General features: G+C 40.8%; 1 pseudogene; it reads left to right on the forward strand.

Moving 5' to 3' along the window:
* LOC133052745 (UDP-glucose 6-dehydrogenase-like) overlaps positions 1-19,093 on the forward strand; it is a 122,549-nt pseudogene extending 103,456 nt beyond the window's left edge.
* Positions 19,094-20,824: the final 1,731 nt, after the last annotated feature.

The following is a 20,824-nucleotide window of genomic DNA, read 5'->3' on the forward strand; positions in this document are numbered from 1 at the left end:
TGTACTGGAGTTTTCCACTCTCCAGTGAGTTTTCAGTTAAGACTGCTTCACATGTAGATATATTTTTTTGTTGTGTTTGTGGGAGGTGTGTTCCACGTCCTCCTATTCCACCTTATTGATCATGACTTATCTTTAGATACCAATTCGCACCTGAATTAAAAATTGTAACACATCTCCATATCCTCTCCATTTTGTCTTTCTTTCCTCTTTAATCCAAAGTATTAAATCTACATGCTCTGTTTTATCCTTCAAAGGCATTACCCAGGTATCAAAAACAGAGATGGAAAGAGACAGATTTAGTCCAAGGCACCAGTTTCCATTACCTTAAGCTGCCTTAGTGGTTTTTCTGATGGGGTGAAATTTCTCACACTTGGTCTCAGGCCCAAGGTATATGCAATACTTCAATCAAATTGCTTGCGACATATTAGAGTGAGTGCCTGGGAACAATGTGTTCCTCAAATATTTTCCTTTTTTTTTTTTTTTTTTAAAGAAAGGCTGAATACTTCTTGTATAAGCACTGAAGTAACTGGGAAGATTATTTTTAAAATATCTGTCATGAAGCTATATACCCCAATGTAGAAAGTATTTTGTCTTTCACAAAACAAAGATGCACAGTCTCTATGTTGAGAATTGTAGAGTCCAGGAGTATCATGCAAAGCCCTCAATACCCCTATCCTGGCCTTCCCTTTGCACTCCTGTCACACTCCTCCTCCTGTTGCATTCATTTGTGATGTACTTCCTGGTTGCATCCCAGACCCTTGGAATAGACAGACCAATCTATCTATAATTCCCCCTTCAAAAAGCTCAAAAGTACGTAGAGGAAACTTCTAAAGTGTCATACATAGTTAATGGAATTACAGGAGCTTACTTCCCTGGTGGCTCAAATGGTAAAGCATCTGCCTGCAATGTGGGAGACCCAGGTTTGACCCCTAGGTCGGGAAGATCCCCTGGAGACGGAAATGGCAACCCACTCCAGTATTCTTGCCTGGAAAATTCCATGGACAGAGGAGGCTGGTGGGCTACAGTCCATGGGGTTGCAAAGAGTCAGACACGACTGAGCAACTTCACTTCACTTCACTTCACTCCATGTAAAGAAGTCACACATGAGGGAGAATCAGCCACCCCTGTTCCATTCTTGGTCACTGGTTTTTCTGACAGCCTTGGGAGGTCTTGGATATCTGAAGTGTAAGTCCTGGTTTCTAGTCCTGCTGTGTTGGTTTGGGGCAAATCACTTTTTTGCAAAATATACAAAGTAATATTGTTCTCCTGCTTAACCATAGGGAGGAGTTGAACAAAGCTCAAAGAATGAGATATGACCATCAATGAATTTTCTTTTAGTAGTGAGTCTTTGTCCCTGAATAGGAGGTTTTGTCCTTCCAACAAATTTAGGAGAAACTTGAAATGCAGGAAATGTGCTGACATTCTAGCAAATCTAGGTAAGTGCAAAGTTGTCAACCTGGGACTGCAATGCTGGAAATATCATGTATCCAAGTTTCACTTGCATTCCCCTTTGATGTCCTATTTCACCCTAAGACATCTGATGTAACAGCAGTGTGGGTGTTTCAGCTAAGAGAGAAAGGTATCTCGGTGAGGGGAGGGGATGCTCCTGCTAGATCAAAGAAATTCAAGATGACAACCATTGAGGATTCTGCACTTTTACACTGTGCCCTCCTAGTAGTGGGTCCCATTCCTCCAGGGATTCTCAAGGCAAAGGGTGGGGATGAGATGTGAAGAAGGAATGGAAGAACTATTGCTTAAATGGAGGCTTAGTGTTTGGAAAAAGGATGTCTGGGAGGTTAGGCTACTTGGATTCTGGTCCTAGTTCTGCCATTGACTTGATGTGTGAACTTGGGCAAGTCATTTCTTAGTTCTGATCCTCAGTTTATTTATACTATTTTAAAAATGTGTTTGAATTAATTGATATCCAAGGTACCTTCTCACTCTGACCTTCAATACTTTTGAATCCTCAAGGTTATTTAGAGAGGGAACAGATACCAAGACTGTCAGGTATCTTAAATCAAAAGTTATAGAATATAAAATAACAACAGGAGACAATTTTACCATTCAAAAACACAAAGTATGCATTGTTATTACCATTCCTTTCTATGTGATTTCCAGATTTCCCAGGATAAATATCTTGTCTTATTGTCCCTAGAAACAATCCAAATGCCCTGGTAATTGCAATGTTTCACCATTCTCATTGCATCTCCTAAATTTCCTCATTCAATCAGAAAGGACTTCAGAACATGAATCTTTTTTTCATCAGAAACCAATGCCCATTTTTTTGCTTCAGAAAATATGGTCATTATAACTCTGTAGCACTCACCTGATCTTTCCTTTCTAGGTTTTTCTCATTGATATTAATAATTTTCAAAGTAGTTGAAACTTTTTATAAATATAATCTGCTTGGATCAGTTATTAGTCACAAATGACATGTATTTGGGAAAATAAAGTACTATTCTTAAAACTAAACATTTACAATGAATGGTTAAACAGACAAAGAGGTCAAATAGGTTTCTCTGCAGTAAGGTTCTAGAGATAATTAGTGGGCAGAAGAACCTGTGGAATGGGGGAGAATAACAGCAGAAGCAAAGGGAAGAACATTTCAAATATCCTTTCTGTGTGGCCTCTGCTTATAAGGATTGAGAGCCAGAAAGTTATACTTAGATGAAGGAGCAGACAAGTTATGCCTGCCTGAATTTTTATCTCCAGTCCAACCTCTCCTGAGTTAGAATGTCAAATTGCCTGTTCTGCCTCTCAGCATGGCACCTCAAACTCGTTTATGTTCCCTATAATACCTTTTTATTCTTCTGAATTTACTCCACCATTTTTGTTTTCCCAATTACTAAGACTAATATCTCTGATTCTTCCATTGCCCCACTAAATCCAGTCAGTTGCCAAGTTGTGTAGATATTCCTTTATAATCTCTCTCACAACCAGGAATTCCTTTCCATACTCACTACTTCAATTCTCATTTAGGCCTTTATAACTTCTCATTTCAAATGTTGTAATAACATTATCTGAAGAAAAAAACATTATCTGGTCAATTCCTTCTAAACCTTAACTTCAATCAATACAAACATACAACAACATTTAGCTTGGTTTCTTTTTCCATCAGTAGTGTTAGACCAAGTTTATAGGGAGGTGATAGACTCAGTTTTTAGTGGTACAAGTGTGTTTTATATTGGGAGGTGAAGAAGGAATAACATTATTTTGCATTCTTCCTAGAGTAGTTGGAGGAAATTTCAGGATTTCTTCGTGGACTAAGGAAAGATGCCTCCATAATTAGATTGTGTCTAACTCTGAAGCACTCCCATTGTATATTTTATTTCCTAATTTGGATGTTAAAGTAGATCTGACAGCTATAGCTTTCCTGTTAGCCACAACATAAGATTTGATCTTTTTTGTTTCTTTCTTTATATACCTATATCAGCTAAATGCTTTTCTGTTGCTTTTTACCTTCTATCCTCACCTGATTGTCTCACAGATGTTGGGAATTCAGAGATTTCCCTTAGGTTTTAGTATCTCCCTCCTCATTGCCAACCCTGGCCTCTCACCACAGTCATGTTTCCATCACTCATATGTACTTGGCCATGTGGCAGGTTTGCTGATGGGCTCTGCAGCATCTCCCACAAATGCATGCTAAGATGTTACATTCAATCTGTCCACAGAATATGCTTCCATCCTGCCAAAGCTGTTAAACTGTCTGAAATTGTAGTCCCTTTTATGTGCAGTGAGGTACCTGCCAATGACATTAATATTTGCTAGTGATTTCATGGTACAGCAGGTAGAGCTCAGGTGGCTTGTGGCAGGAAAGTAAGACTATAGCAGTCCTGGGCTAGTAGTTTGGCTCAGAGCCTCTGAAACTCTTAAGCCTCAAGGCATAAGTCCCTTGGGTGTTTCTGGAACCTGTCCCAAAGACCAGAAAATATCCAGGCAGAGAAGGCAAAGGAAAGTTTAGGAGAACATAAACATCTTAGCTGTCAGGCAAAGGCTGTCTCCCCAGTGGGGGTTCTGGGGTGATTCAGCCAACCAATGGTTCCAGCTCAGCCATACTAGGGCTGATATTTCCTCAGGGGGCCTGCTTGTCTGAATTTAGGGGCAACTCTGTAGGGCTTGCCCAGTGTCTCAAATATGTACATTGCTTCCACCTAACCCAGACCACATGCAGAAGGATCATGTCATACTTGGCATATAACAAATCAAGAAAGACATCAGAAGGTGTCCAGACTTCAACTTGTTTTAACAAATAAAACATTTCTAAGAGGATATTCCAGAAAAACATACTCACTTAAGGTCTTAAAACAGATGTTCATTCTATAGGACTATGTTGCTTTGCAGCCATTGTTATTGAATGCTATAAGTACAGCCAAATCACTCTAATGTTTAAACCATGGTGGCTCTTCAGATTTTACTTATAGCTTTACTGTAGGCCAGGAGAAGGGTGGGTCAGATAACAGAGCATAATGCTGAAGAGGCAGCATTCTGTCATGCTTCAGTGCTTTGGTTTTCTGACTTAGGCAGACAAAAGCTTAGACTTCTGACTAGTTGAGTGATTTAACCTCTCAGAGCTTCAGTTTTCTCATCTGTAAAATGGTGATAATAATGTTGCTTACTTGATAGGTTTGTGAAGAGAAATAAAAGAGATCACATGTAGAGTCTACACAGTATATAGCATGTATTAAGCTGTAAATACTTTACCTTTACTGCTTCTTCTACTACAACTATAACAACTACCACTATCACTACTGTTACTACTACCTATTTTTATTCTACTACTCCTGGCAATGAGAGCTTTTCTCAAGTGAGTTGAGCTGAAGAAGGCCTCAAGGTCATAATTTCCTAGCTTATATAGAGGGTGATAGTATCATGGAAGAAGATTGCAAGACTATAATTCTAGCTGGGAACAGAGTAAATACCAGAAAAGTACAGACTTGTATGTTATTGTATTTCTCTTATCTCAGACCAAATCTCTTCTACTCTTCATTAGTTTGCTATGTGACCTAGCCCAAACCACTCTTGATTCCTAGGTTTTGGTATTTACCCTAGAAAATAAAGCCCATTGCCACTTAGGCTGGTACCAGAGGCCTAATCTATGAATGGAATGTTATGAGCAAACTGTCCACAAAGGGCATGACACCAGCCTTTAAAGTCACACTAAGCTAACTAGCTCCTAATCTAAAGACATGCTATAGCCACCACCAGTATCTTTGTAAACCACAGCCAAAAAATGATATCTTGGGCTCGTTGTCAGATGGAAATAAGGTTTTAATTTCAACATAGCCATCACCTTGATATTTCACATTTGCCCACCTATGTTTGTTGATCCATAATGACTCTGAAAGAAATTTCATTAATTCATCCATAGATTCACCCATTCAACAAATATTTATTGAGCAACGTCAACATGCCAGACTCTGCTCTAGACACTGGGGTTACAGCAGTGAACCAGACAGAAAAGGTTTCCGTTATCATGAAGCTTATAGTCTAGCTGCTTTGTCCACCCAAGTATAGTATATTCAGAAACTTTATTGAAGTAAGTTCAGTTTAGAGTTTTGAAACAAATGATGGCCAATACTTTTCTTTCTTTTTTTTTTTCATTTATCTTTATTAGTTGGAGGCTAATTACTTTACAATATTGTAGTGGTTTTTGCCATACATTGACATGAATCAGCCATGGATTTACATGTATCTTCTGAGAGGGAGGGTTGGTGGAGAGGAAGGAACTGGTTTTGGATCTAGCCTGAGAAAAAGCTCAGAGGGTAGTGTGGGAAAGGGCTTTAATAATAAAATGACTGTATTTTAATTTATCATATTAATTTGGTCTATATATATATATATGTAGCTAATATATTGTATAGCTGATATATGTCATAAACATTACCTTTTGAAATATGAGAAGAAAGTAATTTGACTTTTAATTGTGTAGTTCATAAGCTGGTTCTGAAGGCAGTTCTAAAGCAGCATTTTGAAAATATTCTGGGAAGGCGAGGGTGGGATGTTCTGAGAGAATAGCATTGAAACAAGTATACTATCAAGGATGAAACAGATCACCAGCCCAGGTTGAATGCATGAGACAAGTGTTCACGGCTGGTGCACTGGGAAGACCCAGAGGGATGGGATGGGGAGGGAGGTGGGAGGGGGGATCGGGATGGGGAACACATGTAAATCCATGGCTGATTCATGTCAATGTATGGCAAAAATCACTACAATATTGTAAAGTAATTAGCCTCCAGCTAATAAAAATAAATGAAAAAGAAAATCAGAAAAAATAATAAAATAATAAATATAAATATTCCCAAAGGGACTACTTTGAAAACTACAGCACACATTTGGGTGTATAAGTTCTAGTATGTCTTTAAAATAAATAATAAATTAACAGTTAGTTTGCTATAAAAAAGTGAATTAAAAAACTTGAACTAAAAAAATAGGTTTCTTATATGTATTCATTATATGTTTAAATTAGAGTTGTACAACTCAGTGAGCAGTTATAAAATTAGCTTATTTTAAAAGTACTGAATCAAATTTCTCCTTGTACTTAGTTTCTTTCAGTCAATTCATATACAGTGTCCTGCCTACAGTTTTTAAAAGTATGATATAGTAATTCGGCAATTCCCTATGCTATATTACCCTGGAGGAGGAAATGGCAACTCACTCCAATATTCTTGCCTGGAATATCCCGTGGACAGAGGAGTCTGGCGGGCTACAGTACACAGGGTCACAAAGTGTCAAACATGACCGAGCACACATGCATGCAAACTATCAGTTCAGCTCAGTCGCTCAGTTATGCCTGACTCTTTGAGACCCCATAGACTGCAGCATGACAGGCCTCCCTGTCCATCACCAACTCTTGGAGTTTACTCAGAATCATGTCCATTGAGTCGGAGATGCCATCCAACCATCTCATCCTCTGTCATCCCCTTCTCCCGCCTTCAATCTTTCCCAGCATCAGGGTCTTTTCAAATGAGTCAGTTCTTCGCATCAGGTGGCCAAAGATTTGGAGCTTCAGCTTCAACAGCAGTCCTTCCAATGAACATTCAGGACTGATCTCCTTTAGGATGGACTGGTTGGATCTCCTTGCAGTCCAAGAGACTCTCAAGAGTTTTCTCCAAGACCACAGTTCAAAAGCATCAATTCTTCAGCACTCAGCTTTCTTTATAGTCCAACTCTCACATCCATACATGACTACTGGAAAAGCCATAGCTTTGACTAGACGGACCTTTGTTGGCAAAGTAATGTCTCTGCTTTTTAATATGCTGTCTAGGATGTTTATAGCTTTTCTTCCAAGTAGCAAGCACTTTTAATTTCCTGGCTGTGGTAACCATCTGCAGTGATTTTGGAGCCCCCCAAAATAAAGTCTCTCACTATTTCCCCATCTATCTGCAATGAAGTGATGGGACCAGATGCCCTGATCTTAGTTTTCTGAATGTTGAGTTTTAAGCCAACTTTTTCACTCTCCTCTTTCACTTTCATCAAGAGTCTCTTTAGTTCTTTGCTTTCTGCCATAAGGGTGGTGTCATCTGCATATCTGAGGTTATTGATATTTCTCTCGACAATCTTGATTCCAGCTTGGGCTTCATTCAGCCCAGCATTTCTTATGATGTACTCTATATATAAGTTAAATAAGCAGGGTGACAATATACAGCCTTCACGTACTCCTTTTCCTATTTGGAACGGGTCTGTTGCTCCATGTCCAGTTCTCACTGTTGCTTCTTGACCTGCATACAGATTTCTCAGGAGGTAGGTAAGGTGGTCTGGTATTCCCATCTCTTTAAGAATTTCCCACGGTTTGTTGTGATCCACACTATCAAAGGCTTTGGCATAGCCAATAAAGCAGAAGTATATGTTTTTCTGGAACTCACTTGCTTTTTTGATGATCCAACAGATGTTGGCAATTTGATCTCTGGTTCCTCTGTCTTTTCTAAATCCAGCTTGAACATCTGGAAGTTCATGGTTCACATACTGTTGAAGCCTGGCTTGGGGAATTTTGAGCATTACTTTGCTAGCATGTGAGACGAGTGCAGTTGTGCACTAGATTGAACATTCTTTGGCATTGCCTTCCTTTTGGATTGGAATGAAAACTGACCTTTTCCAGTCCTGTGGCCACTGCTGAATTTTCCAAATTTGCTGGCATATTGAGTGCAGCACTTTCCCGGCATCATCTTTTAGGATTTGAAATAGCTCAAATGGAATTCCATCACCTCCACTAGCTTTGTTTGCAATGATGCTTTAAGGCCCATTTGACTTCGCATTCCAGGATGTCTGGCTCTAGGTGAGTGATCACATCATCGTGATTATATGGGTCATGAAGATCTTTTTTTGTATAGTTCTTCTGTATATTCTTGCCACCACTAATAATCTGTTCCTGTTAGGTCCTTACCATTTCTGTCTTTTATTGTGCCCATCTTTGCATGAAAAGTTCCCTTGGTTTCTCTAATTTTCTTGAAGAGATCTCTAGTCTTTCCCATTCTGTTGTTTTCCTTTATTTCTTTGCATTGATCACTGAGGAAGGCTTTCTTATCTCTCCTTGCTATTCTTTGGAACTCTGCATTTAAATGAGTATATCTTTCCTTTTCTCCTTTGCCTTTTGATTCTCTTCTTTTAATAGCTGTCTGTGAGGCCTCCTCAGCAACCATGTTGTCTTTTTGCATTTCCTTTTCTTGGGAATGGTTTTGATCACTGCCTCCTGTACGATGTCATGAACCTCCATCCATAGTTCTTCAGGCACTCTGTCTATCAGATCTAATCCCTTGAACCTATATGTCACTTCCACTGTATAGTTGTAAGGGATTACATTTAGGTCATACCTGAATGTTCTGGTGGTTTTCCCTACTTTCTTCAATTTAAGTCTGAATTTGGCAATAAGGAGTTCATGATCTGAGCCACAATCAGCTCCCAGTCTTGTTTTTGCTGATGGTATAGAGCTTCTCCATCTTTGGCTGCAAAGAATATAATCAATCTGATTTCGGTGTTGACCATCTGGTGATGTCCATGTGTAGTCTTCTCTTGTGTTGATGGAAGATGGTGTTTGCTATGACCAGTATGTTCTCTTGGCAAAACTCTATTAGCCTTTACCCTGCTTCATTCTGTACTGCAAGACCAAACTGCAAGGCCCGTTACTCCAGGCATTTCTTGAATTCCTACTTTTGCATTCCAGTCCCCTATATTGAAAAGGACATCTTTTTTGGGTATGAGTTCTAGAAGGTCTTGTAGGTCTTCATAGAAACATTCAACTTCAGCTTCTTCAGCATTCCTGGTCCAGGCATAGACTTGTATTTCTGTAATATTGAATGGTTTGCCTTGGAAACGAACAGAGATCATTCTTTCGTTTTTGAGATTGCATCCAAGTACTGCATTTTGGACTCGTTTGTTGACTATGATGGCTACTCCATTTCTTCTAAGGGATTCTTGCCTACAGTACTAGATATAATGGTCATCTGAGTTAAGTTCACCCATTCTAGTCCATTTTAGTTCACTGATTCCTAAAATGTTGATGTTTACTCTTGCCATCTTCTGTTTGACTACTTCCAATTTGCCTTGATTCATGGACCTAACAATCCAGGTTCCCATGCAATATTGTTCTTTACAGCATCCGACTCTACTTCCATCACCAGTCACACCACAACTGGGTGTTGTTTTTGCTTTGCCTCCATCTCTTCATTCTTTCTGGAGTTATTTCTCCCCTGATCTCCAGTAGCATATTGGGCACCTACTGACCTGGGGAGTTCATCTTTCTGTATCCTATCTTTTTGCCTTTTCATACTGTTCATGGAGTTCTGAAGGCAAGAATACTGAAGTGGTTTGCACTCCCTTCTCCAGCAGACCATGTTTTGTCAGCACTCTCCACCATGACCCATCCATCATGAGTTGCCCGACATGGCATGGCTCATAGTTTTGTTGAGTTAGACAAGCCTGTGGCCCATGTGATCAGATTGGTTAGTTTTCCGTTATTGTGGTTTTCAGTCTGTCTGCCCTCTGATGGAGAAGGATAAGAAACTTATGGAAGTTTCCTGATGGGAGAGACTGACTGAGAGGGACACTGGGTCTTGTTCTGATGGGCAGGGCCATCTTCAGTTCAGTTCAGTCACTCAGTTGTGTCAGACTCTTTGCAACTCCATGGACTGCAGCATGCCAGGCCTCCTTGTCCATCATCAACTCCCAGAGTTTACTCAAACTCATGTCCATTGAGTCTATGATGCCATCTGACCATCTCATCCTCTGTTTCCCCTTCTCCTTCGTCCTTCAATCCTTCCCAGCATCAGGGTCTTTTCAAAGGAGTCAACTCTTTGCATCAGATGGCCAAAATATTGGAGTTTCAGCTTCAACATCAGTCCTTCCAATGAAGGACCATTCTCAGTAAATCTTTAATTCAATTTTATGTTGAAGAGCGGGGCTGTATCCCCTCCCTGTTGTTTGACCTGAGGCCAAACTATGGTGGAGGTAATAAAGATAATGGCGACCTCCTTCAAAATGTCCCATGCAGGCACTACCACACTCAGTGTCCCCAACCCTGCAGCAGTCCACTGCCGACCCACACCTCTGCCAAAGACTCCTGGACACTCACAGGCAAGTCTGGGTCACTCTCTTGTGGGGTCTGTGCTCCTTTCTCCTGGGTCCTAGTGTGTACAAGGTTCTGCTTGTGCCCTCCAAGAGTCTGTTTCCCCAGTCCTGTGTAAATTCTGGTGGCTCTATGGTGGGTTAATGGCGACCTCCTCCAAGAGGGCTTGTGCCATACTCATGTCTACTGCACCCAGAGCCTCTGCCCCCATAGCAGTCTACTGCTGACCCATACCTCCTCAGGAGACAGCCAAACATAGTTCTGTTTCAGTCTCTGTGGGGTCTCTGGGTCCTGGTGCGCACAAGGTATGTTTGAGCCCTCTGAGCATCTCTGGTGTGTATGGGGTTTGATTCTAAATGCGATTTCACCTCTCCTACCATCCTACTGGGGCTTCTCCTTTGCCCCTGGACATGGGATATCTCCTCAAAGTCGCTCTAGCACCACATAGCCGCTGCTCCAGCACCTACCATCTTACAGGGGCTTCTCTGCCCTTGGATGTGGGTATCTCCTCATAGTCGCTGCAGTGTCAAGCAGCAGATGTGGGGTATCTCCTCAGTCACTCCAGTGCCGTGCTTTAACTCCTTTAGCCTTATTTAAATTCATTTTGTATCTAGCAATGAATTGCACTGATCTAATTATTTACTGTGTGACATTTTTCATGTATATCTTGTACTTATGGTGACTATATTTTCCAAACTAAAAATCAGAGCAAATGTGAAAATTTGGGTAGACTATTTGAAACTGGCAGTGCCCTGAAAAACAGATGCTTATTCCTCTCTGTGTCCCTCACCTATTCAATATTGGTTCCTATTGATAATACCTATCAGGAGTGTTATGAAGGGGTTCCTATAATAGAATGAGATGGAGAATAGTTAAATAAAATAAGCTTTAAGGTATAATTTTTGATAACTGTGGCAACAGATAATATGGTACAAAAAACAAAGGTTCTGATTGAAAGGTGAACAAAAATCTGGCAAGGCCTTGTAAACCTAGTCCTGCCTTGTCAGTTAAATTAATCCTTATAAAAAATAAGAGCTTAAAGTTATCCAAACCAGTCTTTTTGACTGACTTAGAGCATCTCTGTGTAGACTCCTCCATGCTTAATTCTGTGTTACTTCAAGTGAAAACTAGCTTACAACGCTTAGCAGAACCAAAAATTCCTGAGTCTCCAACTTTTGGAGAAGTGTGTATCCTATGTCTGTTGTGAGCCTAGCCACAAACTGGGCACTGTGGGAGGCAGAAAGAAATGTAGAGCTTTGTTCATGATCTAGAAACATGGTTAACATGATTAACATGTTAATCATTAACATGGTTAATTTGATATTATTTTCCCACAAAAGTACCACCCACCTTTCTCTGCCCCATTATCTTCCTCATTCTTCTGCTTAGATTTCTATAACAACAAGCTTCTATACCTCCAGGCTGTTCTCAAATATAAATTTTACTGTCTAGAAAGAAGTTTTGTTCTAAAGCACAGATGTGATTCTGTCACTCCTTAGTTTACAAATCCTCAGTAGCTACCCATTGGGGTTGACCATATAGGATTAATACCTAACACTGAGGATTGTATTCAAGGCACTGCACAGTCAGAACCTAATCTACATTAGGTTCAACTTTTACTATTACTCTCATATACCAGCTTTACTCACATTCCCTATTTCTTGAATACCCCAGTGGCTCAGTGGTAATCCTTTACCTTTACCATGGAAATCCTCCCATGGACAGAGGAGCCTGATGGGCTATAGTCCATGGGGTCGCAAAGAGTTGGAAACGACTGGGCACATACACATACATACACTAGCTTTACCCACACTCACTATTTGTTGGATATGGCACATTCTAACATACTAGTATATTATCTCATATATTTTACTCTTTTGCTGGAATGTCCTTTATATCATTTGCCACCTGAAAATATTCTAATTGCTCTTCATGCAATAATTCTCCATGAAGTTTATTCCAAAACTCCCAGGGAGAATTAATTGCTCACTTTGCACTTTCATAGCTGGGGAAGATAAGTTGTATTTATGACCAGCTTTGTTTGTAAGCAATTGAAAATGTCTTTGTGCTGTAATTTGAATCCTGTTGGGAAGGTCTCCTTTGTTGGCAATTTATAGAATTTAAGTATTAGTAGAAATCTTAACATTGGTTGGTCCAAATCCTTTCATACCAGTGAGTGTCCTCCAAGGTCCAGAAAGGTGAAATGATTTGTTCAAGTTCACACAGTCAGTACTAAGTCCTTAAGGGGTAAATTAATGGCAGGCTCTCATCCTAACCCTTTTCCACTTACATCACGTTGCTTCTTGTAATAGACCAAAGTTCTTTTTTAGAATTGCCAATTTAGTCATATATTCTTTTGGGGTTTATCATTGCCTTCTCTCTGTTTCTTTTAAAATATAGTATCCCATGAAGGCATAACATCTGAAGTATCCAGAACTTCAATATAAATACATTTCCACAAGTCTGTTCTCTGTGTTTGTGTCTTTATTCCTTCCAGTGGGGAAAGGAGAGGGTGGGATGGATTGAGAGAGTAGCACCATGTGTAAAATAGATAGGTAGTGGGAAGTTGCTGTATAACACAGGGAGCTCAGCCTGGTGCTCTGTGATGACCTAGAGGGGTGAGATAGGGGATAAAGTGGGAGGGAGGCTTAAGAGGAGGAATATATGTATACTTATGACTGTTTTATGTTGTTGAATGATAGAAACAAACACAACATTATAAAGCTAGTATCCTCCAATTAAAAAAAATAAATACATTTCCTCTGCAACAGAAGGCACTAGCAATAGCATGAGAGTGATAGGATAAAATGTAATATAGGAAAGGCAATTTGCACTAACTTTCTAATTGTGATCCTGAATCACTTTTCCCCTGAGAAACCAGAGAATGAATAGAGGCACAGGAAGATTACAGGGCCTTAAGTGTAGCTCAGACAGTAAAACATCTGCCTGCAATGCAGGAGACCCAGCTTCGATCCCTAGGTCGGGAATATCCCCTGGAGAAGGAAATGGCAACCAACTCCAGTATTCTTGCTTGGAGAATTTCATGGGCAGAGGGAACTGGCAGGCTACAGTCCATGGGGTCACAGAGAGTCAGACACGACTAAGCAAATAACACACACACATCAGTTCAGTTCACTCGTTCAGTTGCTCAGCCAGACTCTTTGCGACCCCGTGAATTGCAGCACGCCAGGCCTCCCTGTCCATCACCAACTACCGTAGTATACTCAAACTCATGTCCATCGAGTCGGTGATGCCATTCAGCCATCTCATCCTCTGTCGTCCCCTTCTCCTCCTGCCCCCAATCCCCCCCCAGCATCAGGGTCTTTTCTAATGAGTAAACTCTTCGCATGAGGTGGCCAAAGTATTGGAGTTTCAGCTTCAGCATCACTCCCTCCAATGAACACCCATGACTGATATTGAGGATGGACTGGTTGGATCTCCTTGCAGTCCAAGGGACTCTCAAGAGTCTTCTCCAACACCACAGTTCAAAAGCATTAATTTTTCAGCACTCAGCTTTCTTCACAGTCCAGCACTCACATCCATACATGACCACTGGAAAAACCACAGCCTTGACTAGACAGACCTTTGTTGGCAATGTAATGTCTCTGCTTTTTCATAGGATATCTAGGTTGGTCATAACTTTCTTTCCAAGGAGTAAGCATCCTTTAATTTCATGGCTGCAATCACCATCTGCAGTGATTTTGGAGCCCCCCAAAATAAAGTGAGCCACTGTTTCCACTGTTTCCCCATCTATTTGCCATGAAGTGATGGGACCAGATGCCATGATCTTAGTTTTCTGAATGTTGAGCTTTAATCCAACATTTTCACTCTCCTCTTTCACTTTCATCAAGAGGATTTTTAGTTCCTCTTCACTTTCTGCCATAAGGGTGGTGTCATCTGCATATCTGAGGTTATTGATATTTCTCCTGGCAATCTTCATTCCAGCTTGTGCTTCCTCCAGCCCAGCGTTTCTCATGGTGTACTCTGCATATAAGTTAAATAAGCAGGGTGACAATATACAGCCTTGACAAACTCCTTTTCCTATTTGGAACCACTGTGTTGTTACATGTCCAGTTCTAACTGTTGCTTCCTGACCTGAATATAGGTTTCTCAATAGGTGGGTCAGGTGGTCTAGTATTCCGATCTCTTTCAGAATTTTTCAGAGTTTATTGTGATCCACACGGTCAAAAGCTTTGACATAGTTAATAAAGCAGAAATAGATGTTTTTCTGGACTCTCTTGCTTTTTCAATGATCCAGCGGATGTTGTAAATTTAATCTCTGGTTCCTCTGCCTTTTCTAAAACCAGCTTGAACATCTGGAAGTTCACGGTTCATATATTGCTGAAGCCTGGCTTGGAGAACTTTGAGCATTATTTTACTAGTTTGTGAGACAAGTGCAATTGTGCAGTAGTTTGAGCATTGGGATGAAATGTAATGTTTTTCAGCAGCTCCTTAATTTTGCTGTCCTGGAAATGTCCTATTGACTCTGGTATTGTGATGGCACTGGGAAGCTCAGGCAAGGCCAAGGTCTGTCCTGTTTTTAAACAGATGTCAGCAAATTGGGGAAATTTCAAGAGAGTTATTGAAAAATAACTGGGATGATTCGAATGGATTCTCGAACTTCCTAATGGATAGGGGCAGCTTGAATCTCTAAGGATAGTGAGACTGATTAATGTCTGAGAGAGAGAAGGGGACTATGATAATAGCCTACAAATGTGAGACACAGAACAGTCATTTGGAGTGATACCAGGAGAGAAAAGTAAGATTAATTATATTAAATTGGCAAGGAGTGGTAGAATATATGTTGACAAAGTAGAAAATATCTTACTAGACAAAACCAATGAATCAATCCATCGTATTCTCAGGGGAGGAGGTAGAAGATCTATAACTTGAAAAATGCCTAAGGACATAAAGTATGGGGTTAGATAGTATTGGGAACAAACATGAAGATTTCTATCTTGTAACAAGATGGATGTTTTCTAGGGTAGACTGTCAGTTCTCAGGAAGTCTGAGAATATTTGCTCCACAATCTTTTGGATATAATGGAAATAGCCTCTGAAGTGGGAGGTAAAAGGTGAATACGAGGTGAGGGATATTGATAGACATTATTTTGGGGCCAAAATTTTTCCACATCTTGAGGTACAGTAGCTAGCAATGGTGATTATTAATAAAGGATTGCCCAGATCTTGATGTATTGCTTCTTCAATTTTAAATTTCAAGATTTGTTTTTCCCTTTGCCTATATTTTCAGAAGTTTACTTATGATGTGTCTTGGCATGTATTTCTTTATATTTATCCTCTTTGGGATTTACTTAGCTTCTTGATTCTAAGGTTTTATATCTTTCAACAAATTTGAGAAATTTTCGGCTGCACTCTCTCCTTTTCTGAGATTCAGTGTTACAAAGGTTGGATCTTTTGCTCTTATCTTACAAGTTCCTGAGACTCTATTCTTCCCCCCCCCCCCCACCCCCGACTATTTCTTCTGTTGTTCAGGTTGCATAAATTCTATTCATATGTTCTCAAATTCACTGATTTTATCTTCTGTCATCTACAATTGACTATTTTTTTCCATTTATTTTTATTAGTTGGAGGCTAATTACTACAATTGACTACTGAGCCCATTCATAAGTTAAAAAAATCTGTTATTGTATGTTCTAGTTCCATAGTTTCCATTTGGTTTTTATTATAACTTCTCTTTCTTTGCTAAGATTTTCTATGTCTTCATGTATTTCAAAAGAATTTGTAATGCTTACTGAATTCTTTTTTGGTTTAAAATTCTTGTTGCTTTAAATTTACATAGGATAATCCCAATAATGAATAATCTGATTGATTTTGATGCCATCTATTGACTCTTTTTTAAAATTCAGATTGTGGGGGGGCGGCCCTAAGATGGCAGAGAAATAGGACGGGGAGACCACTTTCTCCCCCACAAATTCATCAAAAGAACATTTGAGCGCTGAGCAAATTCCACAGAACAACTTCTGAATGCTGGCAGAGGACATCAGACACTCAGAAAAGCAGCCCATTGTCTTCGAAAGGAGGTAGGACAAAATATAAAAGACAAAAAGAGAGACAAAAGAGGCAGGGATGGAGATCCATCCTGGGAAGGGAGTGTTAAAAAAGAGAGAAGTTTCCAAACACCAGGAAACACTCTCTCTGGCGGGTCTGTAGTGAGCCTTGGAATCTCATAGGGCAACATAACCAGGAGGAAAAATAAATAAATAATTAAAACCGACAGATTATGTGCCTAAAAGCAACTCCCAGCGGTGCAACAGCCCAGACGCTCGCATCCCCCACTAGCAAGTGGGGGAGGGACAGGGAGGAGCAGGCGGCATTGCTTAGGATAAGGACTGGGCCTGAATGCCCTGAGGGCAATCTGAGGGAACTAGCTTGAGAAAACAACACAGACTGTGGGACAGCTATCCCGCGATCCAGCGAAAAGCCCTAACCACTGCCAGGCATGCTCACAGAACAAAGGACTGAGCAGAGCTAGCTGGCTGCAGACTGGCCCATCCCCCGCCGGAGACAGGCAGGTGAGGGCAGCCAGAGCCAGAAGTGGGCAATCTCAGCCCCAGAAAGGCATCCTATACCAAATTGCAAGCAGACTTCTCTGCTAATCAAGACTTCTTGGGATTCTGGACGATTGACATTCACCGGGAGGGTCACAGCCAGAGACCAGCTCCCCAGAATAGACACACAGCACACCTAAGAAGGCGTGCCCATTGTACACCCAGAAAACAGAGTGCCTGGAACAGGGGAGGGGATAAGCCACAGCCTTCAACTGGGGGCCACTATGCGTGCCAAGCACCTGGTCACCTCAGCTGCTTGGACCTGGGACGGGTGCAAAACGCAGGCCCAACCAGGTCTGCACCTTTGTGGAGTACCCTAGAACCTGAACCTGAGCAGCTAGACCTGGGAAGTACATGTAAACCAGGGCCTGCATCAGACAGTTCCCGGCAGAGCAACCTAGAGTCTGAGCAGTGTAGACTGGGGAAGCACACACACCGTGAGCGGGGACAAACCCAGTGTGGCTGAATCACTGTGAGCACACGCCAGTGATAGTTGTTTGCAGTGTTCCTCCCTCCGCAACGCACGACTGAACAAGCGAGCCTAAAAAAAAAAAAAAAAAAAAAAAGCGACCACCACTGCCCCCCTTGTGGCAGGGTGGAAATTAGACACTAAAGAGACCAGCAAACAGAAACTAAAATAAACAGAGGGAACTGCTTTGGAAGTGACAGGTGCAATAGATTAAAACCCTGTAGTTAGCCCCAACTACGTAGGAAGGGGCCTATAGACCTTGAGAAGTACAAGCCGGACCAAGGAACTATCTGGAGATGAAATGACCCCACACTGTCCCCAACAGCTCCAGAGAAAGTCTTAGATATATTTTTACTACTATCATTTTTTAAATTAAAAAAAAAATTTTTTTTTTACTTTTTTATTTTTTATTTTTAAGTCCCCATTACTCCTTTAATTTTCAGTTTTTATAATCTACTATTACCTTGCAGCTCCTCACTCTGGGCCACACAGTCGCAACTTCAGCATTTGCGCCCTGCTCCGTCTGATCTTTCCTCACTGCACACCCTTCTCGGGCTGCCAGGTGCTGTACCCCGAGTCCCCAGCCTGAGCCCACATTTAAAGGCTTCCACCCGAGAAGGTGGAGGATTCATTCCCTGGGAGCCAAGCCCTCCCGGATTCTGCCCTCGGTTTCTGTGAAGCAACAGAAGCTGATGTAGAAGAGGTGGCAACAGCCATTGGAATGGATCAGAGAACTGGAAATAAATTTCTGAAAGTCAGTGTTGGTTTTGGTGGGAGTAGCTTTCAAAAGGATATTCTGAATTTGGTTTATCTCTGTGAGGCTCTAAATTTGCCTGAAGTAGCTCATTATTGGCAGCAGGTTATAGACATGAATGACTACCAGAGAAGGAGGTTTGCTTACCAGATCATAGACAGTGTGTTTAATACAGTGACAGATAAGAAGATAGCTATTTTGGGGTTTGCTTTCTAAAAGGACACTGGTGATACAAGAGAGTCATCTAGTATATATATTAACAAATATTTGGTGGATAAAGGCACACACCTCCATATATATGATCCAAAATTACCAAGGGAACAAATAGTTGTGGATCTTTCTCATCCAGGATTTCAAAGGATGACCAAGTGGCCCAGCTTGTGACCATCTCCAAGGATCCCTATGAAGCTTGTGATGGTGCCCATGCTGTTGTTATTTGTACTGAGTGGCACATGTTTAAGGAACTGGATTATAAACGCATTCATAAAAAAATGCTGAAACCAGCCTTTATCTTTGATGGACTACGTGTCCTGGAAGGGCTCCACAATGAACTACAAACCACTGGCTTCCAGATTGAAACAACTGGCAAGAAGGTGTCTTCAAAGAGAATTCCATATGCTCCTTCTGGTGAAATTCCAAAGTTTAGTCTTCAGGATATGCCCAACAAGAAACCCAGAGTATAGACACTGACATTTTTATTTGTAACTTTTTTGGTACTTCAAGATAGCAAATACCTATCTGATATTAAATGATAAATGAACCAAAAGGAAACAAAGGAAACAAAACTATTTTTAAGGAAACAAAACTATTTTTTAACAATCAAGTTTATACTAGCTATATGGGAATTAGCATATCTGGTAATTATGAAACTAGAATTTTTTACATATTTTTATAATATTGTTACCTCAGTGATTGGATGAGTAGCAAATAATCATGTTGGTTTTAATGGTGTCGATTTTTGTAAAATTAAACTTCAAACACTTTTTACTTTATAAAATATCTTTAGGCGGCACTTCAATATCGAATGGTAACAGGAGTGGCACTCCTCAGTTTTTCTGATCAGTGGTTTATCTCCTTGTCATTAAGTATGTATTTTCACTGCTGGAGTAGGAAGACTACTCACTCGAGTAGTCTTGCCTGGAAAATCCCATGGATGGAGGAGCCTGGTAGGCTGCAGTCCATGGGGTCGCAAAGAGTTGGACACAAATGAGCGACTTCACTTGCACTTTTCACTTTCATGCATTGGAGAAGGAAATGGCAACCCATTCCAGTCTTCTTGCCTGGAGAATCCCAGGGACAGCGGAGCCTGGTGGGTTGCTGTCTATGGGGTCGCAAAGAGTCGGACACAACTGAAGTGACTTAGCAGCATTACCTTGCAAAAAAAAAAAAAAAAAAAAGACCCTATTTTTAAAACAAACTTCATATATATATATATATATATATATATATATATATATATAGTACAATTTCTGTGACCCTTTTTTGTTGTTGTTTGTTTGCTTTTTACTTTTTAAAATATTATATTTTAGGGAATCTAACCTCTACTCAAGATTTTTAATCTCTGCTTTTTGGTATTTGTTATCAACTTTGTACCTTTAAGAACCCAATCTTCAGTACCCATTTTGACTTGGGAGCGGGATCACTGGCCTGATTGTTCTCTTCCCCTTTTGACTCTCCTTTTTCTCCACCAGGTCGCCTTTATCTCCCCCTGCCCCCTTTCTTCTCTACCCAACACGGTGAATCTTTTTGTGTGTTCTAGGCTGTGCAGAACACTTAGGGAACTGATTACTGGCTGGATCTGTCTCCCTCCTTTTGATTCCCCCTTTTATCCTCTTGGCCACCTCTATCTCCTTCCTCCCTCTTCTCCTTTCCGTGTAACTCCGTGAACATCTCTGAGGGGTCCAGACTGTGGAGAGCACATAGGGAAGTGATTACTGGCTAGCTTGCTCTCTCCCCTTTTGATACCCCTTCTGCTCATCCTGGTCACCTCTAACTCCCTTTTCCCCCTTCTCTTCTCCATGTAACTCTGTGTACCTCTCCAGGTGTCCCTCACTGTGGAGAAACTTTTCATCATTAACCTAAATGTTTTATCATCGGTGCTGTATAGATGGAGAAGTCTTCAGGTTACAGTAAAAATAAGACTGAAAACTAGAGGCAGGAGGCTTAAGTCCAAATCCTGAGAATACCAGAGAACTCCTGAATCCAGGGAACACTAAATGATAGGAGCCCATCAAACGCCTCCATACCTACACTGAAACCTAGCACCACCCAAGGGCCAACAAACTCCAGAGCAAGACATACCACACAAATTCTCCAGCAACACAGGAACATAACCCTGAGCCTCAATATACAGGCTGACCAAAGTCACACCAAACCCATTGATATCTCAAAAGTTATTACTGGACACTTCATTGCACTCCAGAGAGAAGAAATCCAGCTCCACCCACCAGAACACCAACACAAGCTTCCCTAACC

This window comes from Dama dama, chromosome X (genome assembly GCF_033118175.1).
Source record: "Dama dama isolate Ldn47 chromosome X, ASM3311817v1, whole genome shotgun sequence".
NCBI classification, from domain to species: Eukaryota; Metazoa; Chordata; class Mammalia; order Artiodactyla; family Cervidae; genus Dama; species Dama dama.